This window comes from Miniopterus natalensis, chromosome 16 (genome assembly GCF_054644295.1).
Source record: "Miniopterus natalensis isolate mMinNat1 chromosome 16, mMinNat1.hap1, whole genome shotgun sequence".
NCBI lineage: Eukaryota > Metazoa > Chordata > Mammalia > Chiroptera > Miniopteridae > Miniopterus > Miniopterus natalensis.
The window spans coordinates 18,851,697-18,869,750 of NC_142096.1; positions in this window are offsets into that span (position 1 = coordinate 18,851,697).

The following is an 18,054-nucleotide window of genomic DNA, read 5'->3' on the forward strand; positions in this document are numbered from 1 at the left end:
TACTTGAGGTCAGAAGCCATGTGATAGTCATCTTTGTATTTTCAGAGGCTAAAACAACCCTGAAACATACCCAACATGAATTCATTAAACTGAAGTGATGCTTGTTTTAAAATTACAAGTTTAATGGACTCTCCCCCATGCACAGCACATAGATACATAAACACGTGAGGCCTTAAGTGAATTCCACATCTCTGAATTTTTCCTGAAAATGACCTAATGTTTCGTCTCTATGTGTTGTTTTGCATTAATTTTGTTGGTGTTTTTCTCCCTATCTTCATATTTTAATTTGAAGAGCTTTTGATCAGCCATTGAAAGGAGATTATTAGTGAGAAACATCAATGAGCTGGGAACTACAGTAAGTATTTTACATGTATTGTTTTTACCTTTTACAACAATCTTACCAAACAGGCATTAATAAATTTTATGTGTGTGTGTGTGTGTGTGTGTGTGTGTGTATCTGAGAATATGGGAAGCAGGGTAAATGACATGCTCTAGCCAACATAGTTGTGAAGTAAAATAACTCATTAGAATTAGGTCTGACTGGTTCCAAAGGTCATGCATTTCCTCTTCTAGTTTGCCCCTTGCAGCTGGTTTACTGGTCAAGCAGATATCCAGCATTATTTGAGGACACGGTGAGCTACCATGACTCTTAGTTTGATGACACAGGTGAACAAAACTAGAATGGACGTCAGCTCTTGGCTCTGCAAGGGGTTATTCCTATTGTGACTAGATGTGTGGTGGTCCTTAGATTGCTACACTATTTGGGGACAGCCCTGGCAGCCAGTGGCAGCATGGTGGCTTTAAGGACATGATGCATAGTTATGCGCTTTATCTTTGCCAAGGGAGACAGAGGAGTAAGATAAAGAGCGGGAGGCAGCCCTCCCACCCTGTCCATGCCCCTGCAAGGGGTCAGAGGGAATGACTTGTTCCTCTCTTTACTATTCTGACCTAGCCTGGGCTATACTTGCAGGACTGTTGGCACCAATAGTCTCAGCCCACTACTCATGCATACAAAAATAATTTTTTTATTTTGACCTAATTCAACCTTATTATTCTTTGACCTCTTAATTTGCTGAAGTGAAAAAACTGAATCATAATTCTTTTTTTTAAGAATTCTCATCTCACTTTCCACCCTTCTCTTTAGGTTGTGTCTAAGTTTCTGGGACATGAATAGTACTGAGGTTGGGTTGGACAGTATTATGGCCTATCTCTTCCTCCTTGTCTTTTGGCCATGTCAGCCCTGGTGACAGGACCATCATCCATCTGGTCCTCTGTCAGCAACCCATATCAGTGACAGCAAAGAGGCCCCATAGGATCCTTCAGGAGCAGAAGTCTCTGTGATTACTTTGTGCTAACATGGGGTGCTTGTGATTCATTCTGCTGCACACAGACCATGCTTCAGGAAACTGTGAGGCCTACTAGAAACTTTATGCAACCATTTCTTCTCTGGAATTTATTTATTTCTGGGCCATACCTAGGAAATTGGCATATAGCCTCTATGCTCTCAGATAAAAATACATTGGACTAGGTGTTTCTGGAGGTCTCAGCTTGGAGAGGTGCTGCTTCAGGAACCCATCAGTTTCTGTGTCTGCCTAACTTCCCCCAGCTTTTCATGCCAGCTCAAGAAATAATATTTTGGTCTTAAGGTGGGTAGAGTGGAAATTTGCCTATATATATGATCCTGTATTCTAAATCTTTGTCTGTCTTCTCCTTCACTCTAAGTGTTTAAATTTTTGAAACTCAAAATTCAAGAAAACACCTTTTCTTTACTCTCTGGTGTCACATTTATCCACTAAGATAATAAATCCAGAATGAATGATCTAACTGCATGGTTGGAAGAGAAGGCCAAGTGAAAGTGAAAAGATCTTGGGGATATGGGGAGAAATAGATGAATGTTTTCAGAATTAACCTCTCTCTCCTTGCCTGACACTTTCTGCTCTGGGATGTGGGGCTGTGGGGAGAACACATATAGTAACCAGCCCCAGATGTCCCTGATCAAGAAGAGTGACGACAGCAGTGTTTGCTCCAATCCTGGTGGACAGAAAGAGTAGTGAATTGGACAACAGGAGGGAAGGGGCCTGAAGGAGAGGAGTTCATTCCCTACCTGCCATGTGTCAGGCTTTAGGATTAGTAGGTTTATAATAATAAGAGAACATTTGATTGCCATGGAGTAGGTATACCACACCTACTTTTCCTTATAAAAATGCTTAAAACTAGCCATTTCTAATTGCCAAATGCATTTTTAAATCACTTTTAATCCACTCACATTAGTTGAGTGTCTATTGTGTGCAAGGCATATTATGTACTCAGTCTTCAGCACAGGGATGTAAATGGGACAAACAGGCAGGGAAGGCTGCCTTCTCCACACTGTGTGCCAGACTCACAGTGGGGAGGAGCACAGGGGACAAAGGCCAGTGTAGCTGTCAGAAAGCTGAGAGTGAGGAGCAGAGGCGCCCAGGTTGAGTCTGACAGGTGTAAGACGGCATCAGGTAGACCATAAGAAGGTTTGTAATCTTCACCCGAAGGGTAATGAAAGCCACTGGGTGGTTTTAAACTTAGACTAATATGTTCTGTATTAGATTTCTGAAACCTCCCTCTGGCTGCATGCAGAAAATAGATTGGAATACACAAGTGTTCAGAGGAAGATGAAGATCAGTAAGCAGGTCATCATAATTATCTAAGTAAGAAGTGATGTGGGCTGTTAAAGAGAAAGGAGAGAGTCAAAGGCACTTAGGAGATAAAATATTAGGGCTGGATATTGATGAATGTGGAGGAGGCAGAGGAGGGAAGTATCCCTTTGAGAATCACTCTTTCATCATTTTCTTTTCTGTACATCGGGCCCAGGGCTGCACATAATGAAAGGAGCAAGCACAGGAAGTTAGTGTAGCTCACGATCTATGATGGAAAAAGGACACGCTGTTAAAAACAATCGCTCACATTTCCTGGCTCATTTGATTCTTAAAATGATCCTAGAAGGATCATACTAGTCTAATATGTCATAACCATTTTAAAAAGGAGGCAACTCATTTACAAAATAAGTTTACAAAACTCACCATTTTAGTTCCCAAAACTATTGCTCTAAGCAATGTTTTTGGCAACACGACTGGAACAAATCAAAGGCAAAGTGGTAGGAGACAAAGCCTCCCAATTCAACTTACCTCTGATGGCTCTGTATGTTTGGATGAGTCAGAGTCTCTGGAAAATGTAAAAGTTCTTGAAGATTAACAAGGTTGACTATAGTAACAATGAACCCGGAGCTAGATGTCTAAATAATCTCTTCACTATGGTTTAAATAATATCAAGGCAAAGATGAGAAGAAGGAAATTATTCAGGTAAATATGACAAATGACATAGTAAAGGTCACATTAGGTCGTATTAATTTACCATTCGAAGGACTGGAAAAGTCAAAAGAGTAGTGAAGTTTGTAAATTCATTTCATTAGAGAGTGTTAGCTTACTAACTATCTCCAGAACATTAGCAGGCATTAGCTTTGCCTCTATGGAACCCAATGAACGTTGTAGTACCACCTGGACAGAATTCAATTATTCATTAAATTCCAAAATGTACTCCCCTGACAGTGTTAAAAGCATTTAGTGATGCAGAATCAAAGTACACAGAAGTTAATTAGAAGGAATACTAATATGAAAGACTTATTTAACCTGGTTTCCACCTCCATGGACTATCCCATCAAGCTTTTCTCAATATTATAGTTTTAAGGGAGGCTCTCCCCATGTTTCCTCCTAGCCTTTCTAAACCCATGACAGCTTACTTCTTATTCTACCGTTGTCTTCTCCTTGAAGGGTGCCAGGGAGGGTGACCTCTTGCAGACAGAGCTCTTTACTTGGTTTGACTTCTACATGATATTCCCTAGCTTCCCATCTCCTTAAATTCAAGTCATCTCAGGAGAATGACCCTGGCCATCCCTCTAAAGCAGCCACCGGGCTCTAGGGCTGTATCATAGCTTTTGTGGGCCCTGGGCACTTTTGCCTTTTTGCCCTGTTCCTTCATGAAAGAATACATAAAATCTATATTTTACATCTCACTGATATATGAATTGGTATATATTTGTCTTTATAAATATATATATAAAAATATATATTAAATAATATATTTGACCTGAAAGTTTATGTTTTTCTTCTGATTTTAAAAGAAATTAAAGTACTAGGTGGTCAGTCCCCTGACATCAGGGCATCTGTTACCTTACAAGCTGCTCTCTTCCCAGCACTTGGATGAATGCCTGGTATGTAAAGTATTAAATAGTTATTGAATAAGTCAATGAACGAATGACATTCTCTTTCTGAGTTCCTTTCCTTGGCTTTGGTGACAACTCTTTTTAAGTCTTTCCTTTTCCTCTCCCTTTGCCCCTCTTCTTCCATATTCCCTTTAAATATAGTCTTGGTTTCTCTCTAGAGTTCCAGGCTCGCACTTGCAGGTACTGGATATTTTTACATGGTTCTCTCCATAGTACCAACCTCTCAACATGTATAAAACAAACTCACCAGCTTCTCTTGCTCTCCTTAATATCATCATCATCATCATCATCATCATCATCATCATCACTATTACTAGCACCTCCATAATGGCAATGCTGATATCATCTTTCAAGTTTCTCACGCTTGGTAGATAGAAGATTTCTTCAGATTCCCTCTACTTTATGCCAGATCCGATTTGTGCCCAAAATTGACTGAACCTCTCCTTACCATTCCAGGCTGCTCTACTTAGTCTTCATATTGCCACTACGCTTGTCTAGACCTTCAGGAAGTTCTTGATGGTTCAAGCGCACTGGCCTCCCAACCACCCTCTGGGTGTCTTGTCTTCCCTTTCCTTTGTCCAGCCATCGCATTTCTTTTTAGAGAATTCCCTTGGTTAAAACATTTGGTTCATGCTCATTGCATACAAAGTAAATTCCAGACACCTTAATTTGATACTCAGTGCCTGGACTTCTTAAATGTGTAGCTTATTTCTACCACTTAAAATGACCCCGTGGTCCTGCCACACCACTCTACTCGATAGTTCCTGAATATTCGGACACTATAATTTTCAGGATTCTCTTTTCAAACTCTCTTTCTGCCTAGAAAGTCACTGCCCCCCCAAAACATGAGTGTCTGAATGTTCCACTGACACAGATACTAGCAGGTAGCATTTAGACCTTAATGTCAAGCCCCTCCCTGGTACTAACACAAGACTTTGTATAGAGGAGGAAATAACTAGATGTTTCTTCGAGTGAACTTAAAATGAACAAAAGGAAAGAAAGCAAACACAAAGAATATTGACTTCTACCACGTTATTTATCATATTTTACATCAAAAGATAACTATTTTATCTTTTAAAAAGAAGTAAAAGCAATAACCAAATAGCCATAGTCAATCCAGTTAAATCTACTTACATCTAGGCTTTACAACCATTTAGCATGACAAACTCAGGCAAAGCTAATTTTAACCTGGATGAATGTTTCCATTTCAGAGTTTTAATCTAATCAACTAGTGTAAATTAATCAGAAACATCTGCTTTGTCTCAAGAAATGCCTTGATCACTAAACCAGCTTTAATGAGACAAGCAACTAATTATATTATCCTTCTAATACAAGACAAGGAGAGGTTAGGCTACAGGAGGAATAATGTGCTTTCCTATAAGAAAACACAGGTAATGTGCAATGATAATTCAATCATTTGAGGATTTGGAGGTGACCTTTATAATAAATAAAATAGGTGAACCTGAATTGTTCTTATTTTATTAAAAAACACAAGTTTTTGTGGGAATTTTTGACAGCCTAAGAAAATAAAACTAAGAAAGTGAGAATAATAATAATCCCACTACCCAGAGAAAATCAGTTTACATTTTGTTGTAGAGATTCCCAGTCATTCTTTTGTTTTGCCCTTTGTGTGCACCTGTCTGTGAGTGTGTGTGTTTTTTAGTGTGTATGTATATTGTGTGTGTATGCATGTGTAAGGTCATCTATTCTGTGTTTGTAATAGAATTTAAATCATAATTTACACAGCATTTTTAAATATTTGTTATTGATTTTTAGAGAAAGAGGGAGAGAGAGAGAGAGAGAAACATTGATGTGAGAACTTTCACCAGTCGATGGCCCCTTTATTTACATTGGTATAAGTCCTTTGCAGATGACCTTTTAAAGGAACATTTAGTTAATTATAATTTGTACCGAAACAACTGTGTGGGGGGTTTTGTTTGTTTCTTGCTTTCCCTAGCATAGAGCTTTAAGAGATTTCAACCTGTTTCTTAGCCTTTGAGGGGTGTAGAGACTCTAAAGTTCTGCCTTCCTCATTTCCTGCAGAGTAGGGAAAAGAGCACAGATATTGGGAACATGGTGCATAGAAATACCTAGTTTCTAAACTAGAGACTAGTTGTCAAATTGTCAAAAATGCTAGTGGAAAGTCTGTCCTGTTCTGTCTCCTAAACAAACGCTAACAATGGGGGGGAGGGGTGCTGCGAGGCACTTGCAGACTCTTAGAGGACTTGCATTTTTTTCTCTCTTCTTTTCCTTGATCAGTATTTAACATTAGCAAAAGGAAAGGCAGACTAGAACAAATGAGGGTTAAAAAGGGAAATAAATCTTCTCAAGGCACCCAAGCTAGGGAAGGGTGGTTGCAGGTGCTTGAGAGTCGACCCATGAACCAGGAGGTCACAGTTCAGTTCTGTGGTCAGGGCGCGTGCCCGGGTTGCGGCTCAGCTCTCAGCATTGATGTTTCTCTCTCTCTCTCTCTCCCTCTCCCTTTCTCTCTCTGAAGTAAATAAAAACATATTTTTTTAAAAAAGAAGATGAAGGAAGGAAGGAAGGAAGGAAGGAAGGAAGGAAGGAAGGAAGGAAGGAAGGAAGGAAGGAAGGAAGGAAGGAAGGAAGGAAGGAAGGAAGGAAGGAAGGAAGGAAGGAAGGAAGGAAGGAAGGAAGGAAGGAGAAAGAAAGAGAAAGAAAGAAAGAAAGAAAGAAAGAAAGAAAGAAAGAAAGAAAGAAAGAAAGAAAGAAAGAAAGAAAGAAAGAAAGAAAGAAAGAAAGAAAGAAAGAAAGAAAGAAAGAAAGAAAGAAAGGAGAGGAGGGAGAGCTCCCGTCTGGTTTGGCACAAAATCCAAATAAAAACTGCAACCTGGTTTCTTTTGAGTATGGCAGAAAACCTCATTTGTTTCTGAGACTCCTTTAAAGGTTAACAGAGCTAAAGTGTACCTTTGTCGTTTCTGTGACATAAGAGCTTACAAAGCAATCTAAAATTGTCAGCAAGGAAAATGCTTAAGGCTCAAAACCATTTTAAGGCAGTTTTAAAAACCACTTTATATGTAAATTTTGTCCCTGACACTGAATATACTCATAAATTACCTATTTATTAAAGTATTTACTGACATAGGGGTTTCCCTTCCTACCCACCAGCATCTTCACAGTATAATTAATGTATTTCAAATAAGTTAAGTACTTTCTTACTGTTCTAAAGTCAATAGTTTTCCCTTATTACACTGATAGTCACCAAACTTCACTGGACAAAGAATTTGCAGACTAAGCCATTGAAAGATACGTGAAGTTAGGTAAGTATACAGCTCACCAAAGGACCTCCTACTATGTGCAGGTCAGGGACACACCAACCACAAAAAGGAATGTTACAGGAAAAATGAATGCAAACCAGAAATAAGCTCTTCATGTTAGTGAAATAAATACTTGTTTATTCTGTCAATTATTTTGAACTGTGGCAAATAATAATATTTTCCCATGTTGTCGGTCTATTGATGAATCACTAAATGTCAGTGCTGTGAGGAACTGTGGAGATTATTTGGTCTGACCGTCTTCCAGTTCACTGGTAGTGGGTTCAATGGGAGCCCCCCAAAAGATCTGTCCATGTCCTAGTCCTCAGAAACTATGAATATTTGCTGAATATGGGAAAAGAGTGAATTTTACCTTATATGGCTATTAAGTGGGAAATAAACCTGAAATGGGAGAGCAGATGCAGAAGGGAGTTTTTCAAAAGGTGGGACTCAGCACAGTTCAAAATGTGACTTATAGGCCACCCTCCTGGTGTGTGTGGTGGGGGCCAGGGACTAAAGTGTAGAGTCCTGGGCTTGACTGCTCACCTACAGATCAGAATCCCTGCAGGTGAGACTCACAAATGGAGTTAATAGCATCAGCACACCAAAGTTTTAGAACCGCTGACCTAAACTGAGAAGAGTAAGTTGAAAATGTAGAGCACGGTGAGCAGAAAGTTTAACCAGAACTAACAAGATACCTGAAGAGCTCACATTTTTAAGATTCATCCAATAAATATTAACAATAGTTATGTCTTGGGCACGGTTCTAGGCACAGTGGTGAACAAAAAGCATTAGATTACATTTCTAATCTTAAGAAGCATACCTCCTAATAGGGAATTGAACAAAACAATTACCTAAATAATAAAATCAGTTTGTTTGGTAGAAGGTAAGGACAGGAGATCCATGAAGAAGGATCATGGGGAGCTGACCTGAGGATTGTGACGAAGCTAGTGTGTGAAGGCTGGGGAACAGGAGTCACACAGGAAAGAGCAGGGCAGAAGCCGAGGGCAAGAAGAGTTTAGTTTGCTGTTTACTGGACAACATGAAGTCGGTGTGGCTCAACCCATGTGAGTGCGGAGAAGTGGAATGGGCAGTGGTTGGAGAAGTGGGTAGGAGATGAATTCATCAGGGCTTTGGGAGGCTGGCTGTCCTGGTTTGTGGGGATGAAGGATTTCCTGGGACACAGGAGTCTGAGTAGTAAAAACCAGGAAAGTCCCAGGCAAATCGTGACAGGACCAGTGGATGGTCACCAGAGGCCAAGGGAAGGTATTTGGGTTAGAAGAGCAATGGGCTTAAATGAAAGGGTTTTAAGTAGGTCCAAAATATGACACGATTTATATTTCCAAGGATCACTCATGGGTCTGGATGGAGAATTGATTGGGTTGGGGGCAGCCAGTGAGGACGATCAGTGCTGCAGGTGAAGATGATCGTTGTTGGACCCAGATGGTGATAATGAAGATGGAGAGAGGTCAATAGGTTAAAGACAGGTTTTAAAAGTAGAAAGAGAAGATGTTGCTCATTACCTATAGGTGAAAATGAGGAAAAGGAAGGACCAGGGATGACTACAGTAACGCCTTTCACTGGGGTGGGGAGCAGTGAGGGAGCCACAGTGTCTCCTTGGGGGTCTCAGGTGGGCAGTTTGCATATATGGGTCTGGAGCTCAGAAGCCAAGTCAGGGCTGGACTGATGACAATGGAATGGAATTGAGGAATTCACTGGGTTTACATGCCCTAGCACCCCCTGGCTGCGTGTCACCTCGGAACTTTGTCTCTGTGATTGCTCTTTCATCACATTGCCGCCCTCATGACAGTGCTGACACTGCAGGAGGGCCTTGCTCAGCCCTACATCCTGAGGCCAGGTCGGCCAGCACGGTGACCCTTGCCTGAGTTAACATAAATCCATCCAGGGAGGACATCATTGCAGTGATGCAGCGACCAGGATTTGCTTTCAAAAGTCGCCTTTGTGCTCAGCCCTCAGCCTTAAACAAGAATGGGATGCAGGAGCTCATGTCTTCCTTGAGGACTTCGCCATTTCTGTAGGACGTGAGGCCACAGCTAAAGGAACACTGGGCCTCAGTGCATGCGTGTTGCATGAAATCTGAAATCAGCACTCTTTTGCCTCATTTTTCTCCCCTGAGAAGACAGATGAACAAGATTTTGTCAGTTTGCATAGAGACAAAATAGAAGCATGTCCAAAATGGCATGGCTGTGAAGGGCAAGCTCACAGCATCAAATAAAAAATAAAAATCCATCCTACCACCTCCTGGAACAGCTGGTATCCTAAATATCAGCTTGAATAATATTTAAATGGTTTCCAAAATAATTTCTCAAGGTAAAGATGTTTGTTTGGGGTTTTTGTGGTTTTTAAAGGGATTCTTCAGTATTGCCTGTGTTGTAGCTCTTCAAACACAGCATCCATCCAAATCAGTTTTCTTTCCTCAAAGACTTGTCGCCTCGCCCCCCCCCCCCCCCGCCCCCCTTCTTCTGCCTGCATTTTGCTGTATGCTGTGGTCAAAGTGACATCCTGGACTGGAATAAAATTAATATGCCCTACATCCTCTTACCTGCTCTCCTGCAGGGCTGGTGGGGTTAGACACAATAACAGGAATAAATGAGCTGTTTCCCTTAATAATAGTTTACCTAAAACATGATTCTTCAAATGAACTTTTAAGTTAGAAGATAATACCTGTGGAATTTCAACCAGCAGGACAGGTTTATTATTGGGAAAATAATTTCTGTTATTTTCAGTTCTAATAAGGTTTTGAAATTCAACCCTGAACTCCAAACATGGCTTTCTAGTTGAGGTAGAAAGAGCGATGCTTTGCTTCCTCCTTGTGGCGGAGCTTGATATTTCACTCTACAGATGCCAGATTTAACAGCCAAAACAAAAGGAGGAAGCAAGGCGATCAAGAGGTTTTATTTTAAATTACCCATATCACGACTTTCTTTTTTGAACAAAAAATCTAGAGTGAAAAAACCAATAGCTATTTTATAATATCCTTAGAAATTTTATTTTCATTTTTCTTCTAAATTTCCAAAGTCAGGCTCTAGCCAGGTGGCTCAGTTGGCTGGAACGTTGTACCCTACACCGAAAAGGTTGCAGGTTCGATCCCGGTCGGGGCATGTACGGGAGGCAACCCACTGATGTTTCTCTCTCACATCAGTGTTTCTCTCTCTGTGTCTCTCTGTCTCCCCCCACCCCTCCCAAATCAGTAAAAACATATCCTCAGATGAGGACTTAAAAATAAATCAGGGAGCAGCCTTCTATAAACTGTAAAAATTGAAAACATTAAGATTTCTTTTTAGTTAATGCAACACTCAAGGGAAAGTCAACCATAAGTTCATATATCCCTCCAGGTCTTCTATTTTACAAAGTAACAACAATAATAGTAAAAATAATATATAAATAAAGGAAAGTTCCTATTTACCAGTAAATGGTGTTGATGGCATGCAGAAAATTGGAGTGTAGAAGTCCTGGGAGTGGGGACAGCACCACTTACCTAGGAACTTTCTCCTGATCCCCTGCGACGGCAGCCAGGCAGTCAGGTCTCTTGGGTGATCTAACCTAAGATGTAGGCAACATGGCAGGAACAGCCTTTACTGTGAGGCATCCAGGGAAAACCACGCTGAGATGTCAGGAACAAAGGACTCAGAGGATTTTCATCTCAACAATGCATGACCATCTCAACAAATTCATAACCAGGTTTTTAAACATGCCTTTTTATTTACTCATTATATAGAGAATTTTTAGGATGTAGATAGACCATTATTTTCAAAAATCACTTCTAAATATTAGTACTTTGAAAACAGAAAACTCTTTAAATGTCTCAACTACTCAATGAGTTAACTCTGTGGGTGGCTCTTATCAAAAATATCACCTCTGTTTGCTCACATCTTCACCATGAACTCAAGTGCTCCCAAAGGAAGGTTGGGGTTGACTTCAGGGCATTTCTACCCTAGCCTGTTACCCATTGTCATGGGGCCCTTTTGTACTTACACTTTGCCTATTAGATTAAGAATTGACCAAATTATTATATGCGACAAATCAGGAGTATTTTGGTGTTTGTTTGTTTTTACCACCTCAGTCTTTCCTAATAGTTTCTTATCTGTGTGATACCTGCCATATTGACAGCCCACTAGAGGACTTGGTGCCTCACACTGCCTCTTGCTAGATTGGAGCCAACTACTAGGGAGAAGTAAGAAAGCCTGGGCCCCTGGGCACCCAGCGCTCATCACACTCAAACCTGCAGTGTTCACTCTTCCCCATGTGCAACCTGCCTTGTCCACCTCCCTCCACACAGGTTCCCAGGGCCATTAGGGGGCACTGCCATCTGCAACTCAGACTAACAGAGTAATCATGGCTTTGCTTTGATTCCTAGAAATCTATGGAAGAAGGACCGGGGAACTTGACAGGGTATAAACTCTGAGCATATAAACAGGGGTGTAGTCCAATCTGTGGATTTCCTGTCCCTCCCTGGCCGAATACCTCACAGAAGAGCAAGGTGCCAAAAAAGTGTCCTGTATGGTCTTAGGAACATGGAACAAAATCTGTGGCTGCAGAACTGAGAAGCTGAGACCTGGGCCTACAATCAGGAAAGGACAAGTGAGAAGCCTGAGGAGATGATGGTTGTCACCTGCTCTTGACTAGGGGCTCGCCTCATCCTCACAGATAAATCCTGTTGACCCGGTTTTAGTAGCTCTTCTTTCCTCTGTCTAACCTTCTTTAACAGGCCCTGCCTTGTCCCTTGGACAGGAGAGTTTGCAATAGGTGAGGGCACATGTCCCAACCGAACCAACCACAGTCCTTTCCAGGACTTTTCTGTAGAGTTAGTATGGAAAATGCTTCCATACAGGTGGGGTCTGCTGGCAGAACGTGGATCTGGGGTCACTGAGAGCCATATACCCATCTTGTGAGAAAGACAGTCCATGGAAGAATAGAATGAAGACAAGCCACGGGCAGACAGAGAGCCAGTGGGGAGAGAGGAGGGAGAGAGTGGCCACATCATTTAAATTGTCAGTTCTACCCCTAACCTCATCCTTAGCGCTGTGTGATTTTCTTATTTTATCTCATTTCATCCTCAAAACAACACTATGGTTGGTGCTGTGTTTATGCCTCTTTCTAGCTGATTACCTTGCCCAGGACCATGCAGCTAATGAGAGGCAGAGGGGTGCTCAAAAGCAGACAATGCTACCCCAGAGTCCTGGCGGTGATTTTCCACACTCAATACCCTCGTCTCTGGAGGTTCCTAACTCTTGTCCCTGACACGGCTCAATAATAAACGACTGTTCTTGAACCTTTGAATTAAACACAGCCTGGGGTTTAGTGGAGCCACCCTGTCGCTCTCCAGGGGTCCAGGGCTGAGGGTGGCCTATCACACTGGCAATTGGGCTCTTACCTTTCTCAGTTTTATCATTTTGTTATATGACAGGCCTTACGCTTTTACATGTTTCCTTTTGTTGAGATATTTAATCTGCTGAGGTTCCCAAGATGTATTTGGCTTGCAGTCCGAAACAACTGTTTGACGCACTGAAGAATGTTTTATCACCTCTCCAGAGGATGAAGTGTTTTTGAGAAAGACTGCTTCACTCCGGCCCCATCCACTCCACTGCCTCCCTACCGACAGCTGCTTTGTGCAAAATTGCAGCTACTTTAGAAAATATTTCTCATGACAATATTCTCTTAGAAAAATTAGGTCTGGTCCTCTGCCAATGGGAGATTTGATGTAACCAAAGATCTTAATCCAGCTAGAAAACTAAACTCACTGAAAACAGAAAGAAAAACTTTCGCAAATGTGCTGTTTGCATTCCTACTGTGAAATAAGATCTGACCCAGTACATATCTGGGAAGAACTCCCACCAGAGCCGTGGAAATCTTGTTTCACGATCGGAAATCTGGTTTGGGAAAGAAACCACTCTGCTCTCTGTCCAACAAGATGGAGCCCTTCTCTGATGTTCTCATATTAAACCCCATGGTGTGATTGGCTGGCAAATGGTGCTGGGTGGAAGGGATAGAAGTTCTAGAGAGTAAAGGGAGACCACAGAAGTCCTGGACTCCGTCGGTGAACTCACTGTGAATCATGGTTGCTCTCCATTTGCTCCAAGCTTCAAATTGTTCAGCAAGACATTAAACTTTTTGAAAGTGGCAAAATACCAAAAAAAAATACAACCTTTGAAATATCAAGAGGTAGCTGGCACTCACAGGTCATCTCTCCTTTAGGAAAACTTGAATTCATGTTAAAGTGTTCTGGAAATTCTGCAGTAATATTCCTGATAAGAACCAACCAAAAGAGTTAAAAGGGGGGGAAGCAAATAGTCCTTGAAGTTATTAAAGAGCTGAAGCATTTAAAGTGTTTCTGTGATTTCAAAATACTCAAATTTAGAAGCAATTTTCAAGAGAACAGTCTAGCTCCTTATCTTTTACTAGGGTGTAGAATTCTTTATTATTTATTTATAAAAACAAATAGGAGCATTATTAAAATTTCAATTATGATTTTGATTATTTAAGATCCTTGACTTTTACATCAGTGCTTTCTAAGATCATAAGTCTCCAAGATGCAGAACCACATTGAGTCGAGTTTTGCATCCATAAGCAATAAATTCCTGGAGGCACCCTGATTATCTGTTGCTTAGAAAGAAATATTTTTTCTGTTGGATATTTTTGTGGCCTCTTCTGTTGGATAATCTCAACCTGTGGAGACAGACCATTCGCCTGGCTTTATTTAGGTTTCCTGTAGTGTCCATGCATTGTTGAGATGGAAGTCCTCTGAGTCCTTTCTTTGTCCCTGACATCTGGTATCCCCCTCAGATGTATATGTCTTAGTTCAGAATTGCCTGTCCACCTGTAAGGCACATACATGTCTCTACCCCATAAGCTTTAAATCCCCGTTGATATGCTACAGAAAAGAGAAATTAGGGATAATGTTATTCCATTATTTGAGTTAAACATTTGGTGCCATGATCTCTAAGGAACTTCTGATATGTAAGGAAGGGGCATGAGTCATGATACCCATACAAGTCTCATGTGCACTATTCGCCTAAGCACTGGAACCAGGACCCAGAGCTTGGTCCTGGACACCAGCCACAAGCACCCATGAGGCTGCCCCTGCTAATGGACGCAGTGAGGAACTCATAAAACAGACACCATACGAAATCCCGCATGTTCAATTTGTTTCTGATTTGGCGACGGTAACAGTAGCTTTAAGAAGAGTCTTATAAACCCTAATCTATTGGGGACATCTATTCTGTGCAATTAGAACCTTTATAAGTGCTCATGATACACTTGGTACTAAATAACAATTCAGAATTACTAATGTGTGTAAATACAGAATTTTCACATGCAGATATTTTACACAAGGAGGGAAGAAACTTGTACCACAGAGATTTAATAAAACAATTAGAATCTAAATATGCATCAACTGATGATGAATAGTTAAATAAAATGTGGTATTTCCATAAAATGGAATACTATTCAGCTATAAAAAGGAATGAAGTACTGATACATCTACAACATGGATGACTCTTGAAACATTATGCTAAGTGAAAAAAAGCTTGTCACAAAAATTAGATATTGTGTGATCTCATTTATATGAAATGTTCAGAATAGGTACATCTACAGAGACTGAACTGATTAGCAATTGCCTAGAGCTTAGAGGGATGGGAGCTGGAAGGAAAAGGGGGAGGGACTGCTAACGGGAACAGCTTTCTTTGGGGGTGATGGTAGTGTTTTAAAAATGATTGTGGTGATGGTTGCATAACTCTGTAAATATACTAAAATCTCCTATATTATATGCTTTAAATGGGTGATTTGGTATGGTATATGGATTATATCTCAATGAAGCTGTTATATTAGAGATAAAAAGATGACTTAGGGATTTATATTTAACCTTGACTCCAATGTTCTCAAACACGAGCAAACACCGGCAGCAGCTGGAAAATGCGTTTGAACACAGATGGCTGGGCCTCACCCTATTGCATGTGAGTCAGTAGTTCTGGGCGGAGCCTGAGAGTTTGCATACCTCAGTTCCCAGGTGACCCTGATGCTCTGGTCTGGGGCCTACGCTTTGCAAATCACTGCTCAAAAACAGCCAACTTTCCCCGCAAGAAAAGCATTTGCCACCAACGAAGCAGTGCCTCCCACCTGTTTCTACGTGGCCCGTGGATGTGCACAGGTTGACGCCTAAGAAGACCAAAGCCTTGCAGGCTATCAGAAGCCAGCCAGATAGAACAGCACTGTCGGAGGAAGTAAAACCCAGCTAGCCTCACCCTGGAATACTGCTGCACACTGGGGACGAGGTGGGGCTTTGGCAGTTGTTTGGGAACAGCTGTGGACAAAGCGTGCAATCACTAGTCCCTCTAATTGGAAGAGCACATAAGTTTTGCAGGGAAGATGCTCTCCTCGCTGACTCATAAGGGAAGCCCCACTTCTCTCACTTTTCTTTCAGTTAAGGGGTGAAGGTATATCTGCCTTGCAGCCTTATTTTGACCTTTATTTACTAAAAGTGTTCCTATTCTTAGCTTAAAAATATATCACGAGTCTGAAAGACCAGCAGGTACTCTGATTATCTCCCTCATCTTTCCTACATTTCTGTGTCATGGTTCCAAACTTATCAGCTACATCACTTTGACCTTAATATCTCTATGTCTCAATTTTCTTATCTATGCAATGGGGGAATGATACTACTTCTTGAGGACTGTAGAGAAAATTAAATGAGATGGAGGATGCCCAGTGCCTAGAAGAGTGGCTGGCTCATAGCAATACTCAAGATAGTCACTTCTTCAACCTGAATTTCCTTAAGTTCTCCAGATCAAAGAGCTGCCATCCTGTACTTTGAGACTCAATTAACATAGCTGCACCCCTACTTTATGTGCCTGCAAAAATCACCAGTAGGTATTTCTGAGAAGCTGGAGGGAGTATATGTTGTCTAGGTCAGTCTGACTGTCCCTTGCTATACCTTGCCCCAGCCCGGTAGACTTGTGTTTGGGCCATCTCTAACTACTATGCAGCTGTTTCTCTTTGAACTTAAGTGCTTTGCCCAAGGTGCCCTCTCTTTCAGGATGTAACCTGAGAACCTGGAAGCTCCTTAGCAATTCATATCTGAGCTGGCCTGTTTGTTGGGGCCACAGAGTCCCTGAATAACAGGTTAGCAATGGCCAAGGAAATGTTTGATAGGGACCTTAGCTAAAAATAAATGCACCTTAGCACATTTCAACCTAAAGAGGAATTATTAAAAAATAATGGGGAGCCCCCAGAGTCTCAGGGCGGGCAGAGGATCAGGGCTGAAGGCTACACTGCCAGGAAAAATACCCCAAATATACTGTGGGGCCTTCAGCAAAGACCCTAGAGCCACTGTGACTGAGCACAGGTGCCTTAGCTCACTGCTCACAGTACACCTGACGCTGCCATCCAGAGCTTGGCCAGGGCTGACTGTACAAGCAGAATATTTCATTGTCACCCTCAACTTAATTATTTCGCACCATTACTGCCTTCTTCGTGTCACTGCTCTTGAGGTCTTAGCCACATGTGAAATTTGCAATCTAACTCACATGTCAGCGTCCTGGTGGCAAAAGAGGCTGGGAAGAAGAGTTTCTGCTTCTCCCATGTGAATGTGAGACCACAGACAGAGGAAGTGTGATCCAAAGCTCTGGGCAGCAGGGAACTGAAACGAATAACCCTATAGATAAATGAGCCTGAGAACAGCCTTCCAGTCACTCACATACCAGTAAGTGAGGAGAGAGACATGGAGAGTCCCACACTCCTCCAAGTGGGCACAGAGTGCTTAGAGGGCTGGTGGGCCCTGGTCAGATCAGGGAGTATAGACACAAACTGATAGCCAGAGTCCACAGTGGGATATCAGGACTCTTCAGGCATCAAGAACAAAGGCCAAAATCCAAAGACTGTGGGCACAGTGGCCTCAGCAGAGACCAGATTGTGGCAGAAGATGGCACTCAGACCAGATGCCCATCCCCACTGCCAAGATGGTAATAGAAGCCTCTAGGAACTTGGTCCCCCACAGGAAGCCGAAAGCAGAAGGGGAGACTCTCGACTGTGGCAGCATGTAGACCCTAACAAGCCCAGTGCTGTATCAGAAGTGACAGTATTATCTTGATTTGGCAAGTGTGGAGATAAAGACTGACCAAAGGAAGAAAGCAAAGCAAAGGATATTTACTCTGGCCACCATCACGTGCATTTTGGCAGAGACTCAAAGGCAGACAGAGAAGTGGGAAAGCTTTACAGTAGAAAACAGGGAAGCTTCTGATGTGCCCTTATTGGAGGCTGTTGGCCTGGGGAGCTACGGGAAGGTTGACAAGAAGGGGGTTACCCTATGTGATTGGTCAGAGGAGCATATTTGGCTTTCTCTGCTTGATCTTAAGCTAGAAGCAGGAACAATAATTAGGGAAGCTGGCAGCTATTAAGTTCTACCAATTGGGGCTGATTGTTACAGAAGTTATTGTTAGGCTTCCTGGATTGTCAATAGAGAGAGCAAAGTGGCCTCCTGCAAGTCTAACATAGCACACTGGCTTCCTGGGA